Source organism: Kogia breviceps, chromosome 1 (genome assembly GCF_026419965.1).
Source record: "Kogia breviceps isolate mKogBre1 chromosome 1, mKogBre1 haplotype 1, whole genome shotgun sequence".
NCBI lineage: Eukaryota > Metazoa > Chordata > Mammalia > Artiodactyla > Physeteridae > Kogia > Kogia breviceps.
In genome coordinates, this window is record NC_081310.1 from 86679430 (window position 1) to 86689628 (window position 10199).

The 10199-nt window shown below is 43.8% G+C and overlaps 1 pseudogene; it reads left to right on the plus strand.

Annotated features, from left to right (window-relative positions):
* The first annotated feature begins 1453 nt into the window (after window positions 1–1453).
* Window positions 1454–1966, plus strand: LOC136794146 (large ribosomal subunit protein uL23 pseudogene; annotated as a pseudogene).
* The last annotated feature ends 8233 nt before the right edge of the window (window positions 1967–10199 follow it).

Genomic DNA, 10199 nt, shown 5'->3' on the forward strand with positions numbered 1-10199 from the left:
CTTTCAGTCTACCCCCTCCACCCTCACTAACTCTTTCTTTCCTGTTACCACCAAACACCAGGCAGGGTCCGTTCTTGCTGCCCCCCACCCCACCCCCAGTGTCACCCTCATCCTCTTTAATGCCCTGTGGTCTGTCTGGCTTTTCCCCCACCTCTCTGCTCAGATGACTCTCCACGATTTCCCAGAAGCCCCCCATTGGCCTTGACTTCTGTGCAGTCTTTACACCTTGGCCACATTATTCTTACAACTCTATTCTACGATGGCTTTTTCTTCAAAACAAAAAAAATTTTTTTTTAAATTTTCGATTGTGGTAAAAAGCACATGGTGATAGAAAATTTATCTCCTTAACCGTACAGTTTAAGCATATAGTTCAGTGTGTTAACTATATTCACATCGTTGTATAACAGATCTCTAGAACTTTTTCATCTTGTGAACCTGAAAGTTGATGTCCATCAAACACCATTCTTCCTCCTCCCAACCTCTGACAACTTTCTATTAGTCTGACTACTTTAGGTGACTCATATAATCTTATACATTTGGCCTTTTGTGACTGGCTTATTTCACTCACCATACTGTCCTCAAGGTTCATCCATGTTGCTGTATAGGACAGGATTTTCTTCCTTTTTTGAGGCTGATTAATATTCCATTGTATCTATAGACTACAATTTCTTTATCCATTTGTCTGCTGATGGACATTTGGGTGGTTTTCACTTCTTCACCATTGTGAATAATGCTGCAGTGAACGTGGGTGTGCAAATATCTCAAGATCCGTCTGCTAGGGCTCCTTTATTGGTGTTATTTGGCTTCTCTTGATATTTCTCCCCTTCTGGTTCCTTTTCTTCCTCCCACTACCCAATGCACTTTTACCCTGAGGCCTGGCTTTCACTGTTCCAAGCATCCTTTCCAGACTTCCTCTCTTGTGACTTCCCATGACCTCTAGGCCAACGGCTGTGGGGTAGTGGAAGGGGAATGAGGCCAGGGTTGAGCTCCTGGGGCCTTCGTCTGCTGTTAATAGACTTGGACAGCTCTTCCTGTCTGCACCTCAATTTCTTCACCTCTCAGAGGGAAAGGATGCACAGGAAACTTCCTGCTTTAAGCATCATGGATCTCTCACAGTCAAATACATAGCTCCAGAGCTGAGCTTTCTCCTGTCCTCCAGCCAATGCAAGGACAAGCCTGCTGGACATCTTTATCCAGGTGACCCAAAGGCTCCCAGAACACCTTTTCTCTGTTTCCCTTCTCAGCCTCCCACCAACATCACTCTGGAATGTACTCTTTCCTCATCTCCCTCTAAGGTATAATTTAGAGGCTATCTCCTCCGTGCCATCTTCCCAGGCTGCCCCAGTCCTGGCTGATTAGTCTTCTCTAAGATTTCCCCAGCACTCACTGTCTACATCATTCATGAGGTACTTAGACCCAACCATAAGAATGTAAAACACAGCTTTTCAGGAAGATGGCGCTGAAGGCGAAGAAGGAAGCTCCTGCCCCTCCCAAAGCCGAAGCCAAAGCAAAGTCTTTAAAGGCCAAGAAAGCAGTGTTGAAAGGCGTCCACAGCCACAAAAAAAGAATGTCTGACGTAATCTACCTTCCAACGGCCCAGAACAGCGAGTCTCAGGAGGCATCCCAAATATCCTCGGAAGAGCACCTTTCAGAGAAACAAGCTTGACCATATGCCATCATCAAGCACCTAGTCAGCCATGAAGAAGACGGAAGACAACAACACATTGGTGTTCAATATGGATGTCAAAGCCAACAAATACCAGATTAAACAGGCTGTGAAGAAGCTCTATGACATTGATGTGGCCAGGGTCAACACCCTGATCAGACCTGATGGAGAGAAAAAGGCATATGTTCGACTGGCTCCTGACTATGATGCTTTGGATGTTGCCAACAAAATTGGGATCATCTAAACTGAGTCCAGCTGGCTAATTCTAAATATAAAAGTTTTCAGTATATATAAAAAAAAGGATGTAAAACACAGAAGGGGATGGCACATGCAGTTACCCCTGCTGGACTCTCAACACCCTGGGGGCAGGAGGTATCTCAACTCCATCTCCACAGCCTAAAGCGTGAGACACTATGCTCTAGTGAGAGGAGGCACCTGGGAAATGCTTACTGTTTATGAGAGCAAAACCTTGGTCGGTCTCATCCTACCTGACTTCTCTGCAGCCTTTGATACTGGTGACAATTCCTTCTTTTTTTCTTTTTTTTTTTGCGGTACGCGGGCCTCTCACTGTTGTGGCCTCTCCCGTTGTGGAGCACAGGCTCCGGCCGCACAGGCTCAGCGGCCATGGCTCACGGGCCCAGCTGCTCCACGACATGTGGGATCTTCCCGGACCGGGGCACGAACCCGTGTCCCCTGCATCGGCAGGCGGACTCTCAACCACTACACCACCAGGGACGTCCGACAATTCCTTCTTGTAACACTTAGGCCTTGGTCTCTGGCTGCAGCACTCTTGCTTACCTTCCTAGCTCTCTGGCCACTGCTCCTCAGGTCTTTTAAGCACTTCTCTTTTCTTATTTCCCTTGAAAATTCCCCTTGGACAATATCTTCCATGCCTATTGCTTCCACCCTCACCTCTCAACAAAGGATGCCCATTTATTCATTCAGCAAACATGCACAAAGTACTTGCTATGGTTCAGAATCTGGCCTAGGGACTTCTCCGGCGGTCCAGTGGTTGGGACTCTGTGCTTCCACTGCACGGGGCTCAGGTTTGATCCCTGGTCAGGGAACTAAGATCCTGCATGCCAGCGCAGCATGCCCACCCCCGTCCCGACCAAAAATAAAAAAGAATCTGGCCTAGACAGCTGGGGAGAAACCTGAATCAGACCTGCTTCCTACCCTCACAATCTGGCAGTAAGGACGGACTAGCAACAGTCAGAGCCCAGGGTGGGGTGGGGAAGAGGTATCGTCGGGGACAGAGTACTGCAAGCTCAGGCTTCCTGTCTCCCCCTCTAGCTACTGTTTACAGCCACCTGGATACACCACAAACATTTCTAATGCAACGTGTCCCCAGCTGAATTTATCAATCCTTTCAAAACTACTTGCCGTCCCTTGTTCCCTGTGCTAGTTAACCACACTGCGATGAAGAAGCTTGAGACCTCTTCTCTCTCACCTCCTCCACATTTAGTGGGCCACCAGTCTCATCTCCTCTTCCTCCTCCCTCTCCCTGGAATTCCTCAGCACCTCTCCATTCCCACAGGCCCAGATCACTGACCATGACGGCCAGAGCTGACCCCTGACCAGTCTCTGCCACCTTCCCCTGCTTCCATCCTGCATTCCACTCTCTGATAAAGGGTAGTTTACTTTAAAAAAAAATAATGCCTAAAACTCCAAATGGCGCCCCTCTATACAGCTTTTTGGAAAGCATTATTGAGTGCCTAGCACTATTCCAGGCCTTGGTGACACAGAGATGAATAGACATTCTGTGTAGAGGAACCAACAGTGAGGTTCTCTGGGCATGCTGTGTCTCCCATCTAGAACAGCATCTTCTCTGTGTGTTCTTCTCTACCCTCCCATGAAGAGTTAGTGACCTATGCACACTTCAGTATAACCCTTTTCATACAGTGCTGCTTTTTCATTGTGTTTCTGTGAGCCTGGCATATGGTAAGCACTCTCTCAATGCTGAAATCCATTCATTTACTCAACAAATATTTACTGAACACCTAATATGTGACAGGCACTGTTGGGTGCTGAGGGCAGATCAGTGAGCAAAACAGACACTATTCTTGCCATCACAGAGCCTACATTCTAGTGTAGGAGAGAGATAAATAAGTAAAATAAATAGGGTACTTTATAAACAACTTTTTTTTTTTTTTTTGGCTGTGCAGCTTGCAGGATCTTCCACAACTGGGCCACAGCTGTGAAAGCCCAGAATCCTAACCGCTAGGCCTCCAGGGAACTTCTGATAGGGTACTTTATTTTATTTTTTTAAAAATATTTATTTATTAGGCTACATCGGGTCTTAATTGCAGCATGTGGGATTTTTGTGGTGGCATGTGGGCTCTTCATTGCAGCACATTGCGGCACATGGGCTCTCTAGTTGTGGCACGCTGGCTCAGTAGTTGCAGCACGTGGGCTTAGTTGCCCCACGGCATGTGGGATCTTAGTTCCCCGACCAGGGATCGAACTCACGTCCCCTGCATTGGAAGGTGGATTCTTAACCATTGGACCGCCAGGGAAGTCCCCCAATAGAGTACTTTAAATGGAGATGTGCTATGGAGAAAAAAATTTGAGTTGGAGAAAGAAGGTTGAGAGTGGAAGGAGTGTCTACAAGTTTAAATAGGGGATTCAGAGTGGGTCTCATTGGTAAGATGATGTTTGAACAATGAAACAATGAAGTAAGTGAAAGTAGGAGCTATGTGGATGCCTGCAGAAAGAGCTTCAAGGCAGAAGCAACAGCCAATGCAAAGGCCTTGAGGCAGGAATGAGAATAGTAGATGAAATGAGAAAGATGCTGTGTGTGCATGGAGGAAGATTGTAGGACCCTGTAGGCCACTGTAGAGACTTTGGCCTTTACTGTGAATAGATGGGGGAGCCATTGGAGGATGTTGAACAGAGGAGGGACATGATCTGACTTAAATTTTAAAAGTATCACTCTGGCTGCTGCTTTATTGTGATTGGTACATAGCAGAAGCAAGGGTGGAAGCAAAGAAACCAGTGAGGAAGCTACTGGAATAATCCAGGTGATAGATGATGGTGCTTCAGAGTAGGGTGTTAGTATGTTGGTGATGGGAAGTGGTCAAGCTCTGAATGAACATTTAAAAAAATTTTTTTATTGAAGTATAGTTGATTTACAATGTTGTGTTAATTTCTACTGTACAGCAAAGTGATTCAGTTATACATATACATACATTCTTTTTTTTTTTTTTTTTTTAAATTTAATTTTATTTATTTATTTATTTTTGGCTGTGTTGGGTCTTCGTTGCTGCACGTTGGCTTTCTCTAGTTGCGGTGAGCGGGGGCTAGTCTTCGTTGAGGTACGCGGGCTTCTCATTGTGGTGGCTTCTCTTGTTGCGGAGCACGGGTTCTAGGCGCACGGGCTTCAGTAGTTGTGGCACACGGGCTCAGTAGTTGTGTCTCGTGGGCTCTAGAACGAAGGCTCAGTAGTTGTGGCACATGGGCTTAGTTGCTCCACGGCATGTGGGATCTTCCCGGACCAGGGCTTGAACCCGTGTGCCCTGCTTTGGCAGGCAGATTCTTAACCACTGGGCCACCAGGGAAGTCCGACATACATTCTTTTTCATATTCTTTTCCATTATGGTTTATCACAAGATGTTGAATATAATTCTCTGTGTTGTACAGTAGGACCTTGTTGTTTATCCATTCTATATACAATAGTTTGCATCTACTAATCCCAAACTCCCACTCCATCCTTTCTCCACCCCCCCAGCAACGACAAGTCTGTTCTCTATGTCTGTGAGTCTGTTTCTTTTTCGTAGATACATTCATTTGTGACATATTTTAGATTCCACATATAAGTGATATCATGTGGTATTTGTCTTTCTCTGTCTGCCTTACTTCACTTAGTATGATAATCTCTAGTTGCATCCATGTTGCTGCAAATGGCATTATTTTGTTCTTTTTTATGGCTGAGTAATATTCCATTGTATATATGTACTGCATCTTCTTTATCCATTCATCTGTCTATGGACAGATGAGGACATAGATTTAGGTTGGACAGATTTAGGTTGGTTAATTATAAATAGTGCAATGAACATTGGGGTGAATGTATCTTTTCAAATTATAGTTTCCTCCAGATATATGCCCAGAAATAGGATTACAGGATCATATGGCAACTTTATTTTTAGTTTTTGGAGGAATGTCCATACTGTTTCCCATAGTGGATGCGCCAATGTACATTCCCACCAGCAGTGTAGCAGGGCTCCCTTTTCTCCACACCCTCTTCAGCATTTGTTATTTGTGGACTTTTTAATGATAGACATTCTGAGTGGTGTGAAGTGGTACCTCACTGTAGTTTGCCGCGGCCCCTCCCGCTGAGGAGCACAGGCTCCCGATGCACAGGCTCAGCGGCCATGGCTCACGGGCCCAGCCGCTCTGCGGCGTGTGGGATCCTCCCGGACGGGGGCATGAACCCACGTCCCCTGCATCGGCAGGCGGACTCCCAACCACTGTGCCACCAGGGAAGCCCCTCACTGTAGTTTTGATTTGCATTTCTCTAGTAATTAGCGACGTTGAGCATCTTTTCATATGCCTATTGGGCATCTGTATGTCTTTTTTGTAGAAATGTTTATTTAGGTCTTCTGCCCATTTTTTGACTGGATTTTTAAAAAATTAAGTAATGAATTAATGAATTTATTTTTGGCTGCGTTGGGTCTTCGTTGCTGCACGTAGGCTTTCTCTAGTTGTGGCGAGCGGGAGCTACTCTTCGTTGCCGTGCGCGGGCTTCTCATTGTGGTGGCTTCTCTTGTTGCAGAGCACAGGCTCTAGGCGCGCAGGCTTCAGTAGTTGTGGCACACCAGCTCAGTAGTTGTGGCTCGCGGGCTGTAGAGCACAGGCGCAGTAGCTGTGGTGCATGGGCTTAGTTACTCCATGACATGTGGGTTGTTCCCAGACTGGATAGAACCCACGTCCCCTGCATTGGCAGGCAGATTCTTAACCACTGCGCCACCAGGGAAGCCCAGGTTGTTTTTTTGTTATTGAGTTGTGTGAGCTGTTTGTATATTTTGGAAATTAAGTCCTTGTCGGTTGCATCATTTGCAAATATTTTCTCCCAGTCTGTAAGTTTGGACATATTTTATTTTTTATTTTTTTTTTTTTTGCGGTATGCGGGCCTCTCACTGTTGTGGCCTCTCCCGTTGCGGAGCACAGGCTCCGGACGCACAGGCCTAGCGGCCATGGCTCACGGGCTTAGTTGCTCCGCGGCATGTGGGATCTTCCCGGACCAGGGCACGAACCCGTGTCTCCTGCATCGGCAGGCGGATTCTCAACCACTGCGCCACCAGGGAAGCCCAATTTGGACATATTTTTAAGATAAAGCCAATGGTATTTGATGATGGATTGCATGTGATATATGAGAAAAAGAGAACCTTTAAGGATGGCTCCAGGAACTATACTCAATATCTTGTAACAACCTATAATGGAAAAGAATCTGAAAAAGAATATATGTATATATAGTTATCTGAATCACTTTGCTGTACACCTGAAACTAACACATTGTAAATTAACAGTACTTCAACTTTAAAAATTAGTTAAAATTTTTTTAATAAATAAAATAAATAAAAAAGAAAAGGATGGCTCTGGGATTTTCAATCTGGGCCACCAAAAGGATGGAGTTGCCAATGAATTGAGATGAATAAGAGAGCAGGTAGGTCAGATTTTGGGGAAGAACAAGAGTTCCATTTCTGACATGCTAAGTCTCAGTCAGGGTTCTTCAGAGAAGAGAAACAGAACCATTAGGAGATATATATATATATATATATATATATAATATATTATTTATATATATATAATATACTATTTATATATATAATGTATATTTTTAATGGCTGAGTAGTATTCCATTGTATATATGTACCACATCTTTATGCATTCATCTGTTGGTGGATATTTAGGTTGCTTCCATGTCTTGGCTATTGTAAATAGTGCTGTTATGAACATTGGCATTGTTGCCAATGTCTTTATTATTATTATTATTTTATTTTTTATTTATTTATTTTTGTCTGCATTGGGTTTTCTTTGCTGCACGCAAGCTTCCTCTAGTTGTGGTGAGCGGGGGCTACTCTTGGTTACAGTGCACAGGTTTCTCATTGTGGTGGCTTCTCTCGTGGAGCACGGGCTCTAGGCGCACAGGCTTCAGTAGTTGTGGCTCGCGGGCTTCTAAAGGACAGACTCAGAAGTTGTGGCACACGGGCTTAGTTGCTCTGTGGCATGTGGGATGTTCCCAGACCAGGGCTTGAAACCGTGTCCCCTGCATTGGCAGGCAGATTCTTAACCACTGCGCCACCAGGGAAGCCCTGTTTATTATTTTTTACCATTTAAAAATTGAAGTATAGTTAATTTACAATGTTGTGTTAGTTTCAGGCGTACAGCAAAGTGATTCATATATATATATATTCTTTTTCAGATTCTTTTCCATTGTAGGTTATTATAAGATAATTGAATATAGTTCCCTGTGCTATTCAGTAGGTCCTTGTTGTTTATCTATTTTATATATAGCAGTGTTAATCCCAAACTCCTAATTTATCTCTCCCCCCACCCTGGCCATGCTGAAGTCTTTTTTTAAAATTAATTTATTTATTTATTGGCTGTGTTGTGTCTTCATTGCTGTGAGCGTGCTTTCTCTAGTTGTGGTGAGTGGGGGCTACGCTTCGTTGAGGTGTGCGGGCTTCTCATTGTTGTGGCTTCTCTTGTTGCGGAGCACAGCCTCTAAGCACACGGGCTTCAGTAGTTGTGGCATGTGGGCTCAGTAGTTGTGGCTTGTGGGCTCTAGAGTGCAGGGTCAGTAGTTGTGGTGCATGGGCTTAGGTGCTCTGCAGCATGTGGGATGTTCCCAGACCACGGCTTGAACCCATGTCTCCTGCATTGGCAGGAGGATTCTTAACCACTGAGCCACCAGGGAAGCCCCATGCTGAAGTCTTGATGTAGAATTTCTTCCCAGAGAAACCTTAGTGTTGCTCCAAAGGCCTTTCAACTAACTGGATGAGGCCCACCCACATTATCAAGGTAATCTTTACCTAAAGTCAGCTGATTGTGGATGTTAACCACACCTACAAAATACCTTCACAGCAACACCTATTAGCGAATAACTAGTTACTATAGCCCTAGCCAGATTGACATAAAACTATCACACTAAGTTTGAAATGTCCCTTAGATATTTTGAGGCAATTGTCACTACAAATCTATTGTTCAGGAGGGATCTTTCCTAGCGGTATCAAATTCTTTAATTGTAGTAAAATACACATAACATAAAATTTACTATTAGTGATATTTAGCCATTCACAGTGCTGTACAATCATCACCACTATCTAGGTCCAGAACACTTTCATTACTCCAAACAGACACTCTGTACTAATTAAGCAGTCACTCCCCACTCTTCCTCCCCCCAGTCCTTGGCAACCACTAATCCACTTACCTGCTTTTTGTCTGTATAGATTTGTCTGTTCTGCATATTTCATCTAAATGGAATTACACAATATGTGACTGTTGTGTTTGGCTTATTTCACTTAGCATAATGGTTTCAAAATTTATCCACATCATAGTATGTATCCATATTTCATTCCTTTTTTTGTTTTTTTTATTCACTGTGTAATATCCCATTGTATGGGTATACCACCGTTTATTTCTACTTTTTGGCTATAGTGAAGAAGACTGCTGCTGTGAACATTTGTGTACAAGTTTTTGTTTGAACACCTGTTTTCAACCCTTTTGGGTATATATTCAGAGTGAAATTGCTTGGTCATATAGTAATTTTGCTTAACATATTGAGGAACAACCAAACTGTTACCACAGAAGCTGCACCATTGTACATTCCCACCAGCAATGTCTGAGGGTTCCAATTTTTCCACATCCTTGCTAACACTTGTTACTTTCTAGGTTCTTGTTTGCTTGCTTGCTTTAATTTTAGCCATCCTCGTGGGTGTGAAGTGGGATCTCATGGTTTTGATTTGTTTTTCCCTAATGATATTGAACATCTTTTCATGTGCTTTTTGGTCATCTTTTTTGAAGAAACATCTATTCAAGTCCTTTGCCCATTAAAAAAAATTGGGTTGTTTGTCTTTTTGTTGCTGAGTTGTAGAAATATCTATTTTGAAATGAATCTCCACCCCCAGCCTCCCAGTCCCTTATTTAAAAGGCTCTGCCTCTTCTTTTAAATCCATGTATAAGCAAATAGTTTTAGAGCTGGAAGAGACCACTCCACCTCCAGGATGTTCCCTATTCCTGTAGTTTTTTGAGTTCCCAAACCTTAAAATTGGTTGTCTAAACTTAGTCCTTCCTGCTGCACACTGGCCTGTTTTGGCTCTGTAGATGAGAAAAATTACACAAAAATTTACAGATTAGATTTGAATTTTAAGGATTCCATTAGATCGGAAACACAAGGTGACCCATTTAGAACAAGATCTTCAAGAAGCGCCGGGTGACTTAATGTCCAAGAATTAGAAAGAAAACGCATGCGCTGTAGAGCTAAGGGCATGTCGAAGCCAATGAAGGCGTGGCCTCTGCCCAAATTCAAGATGGT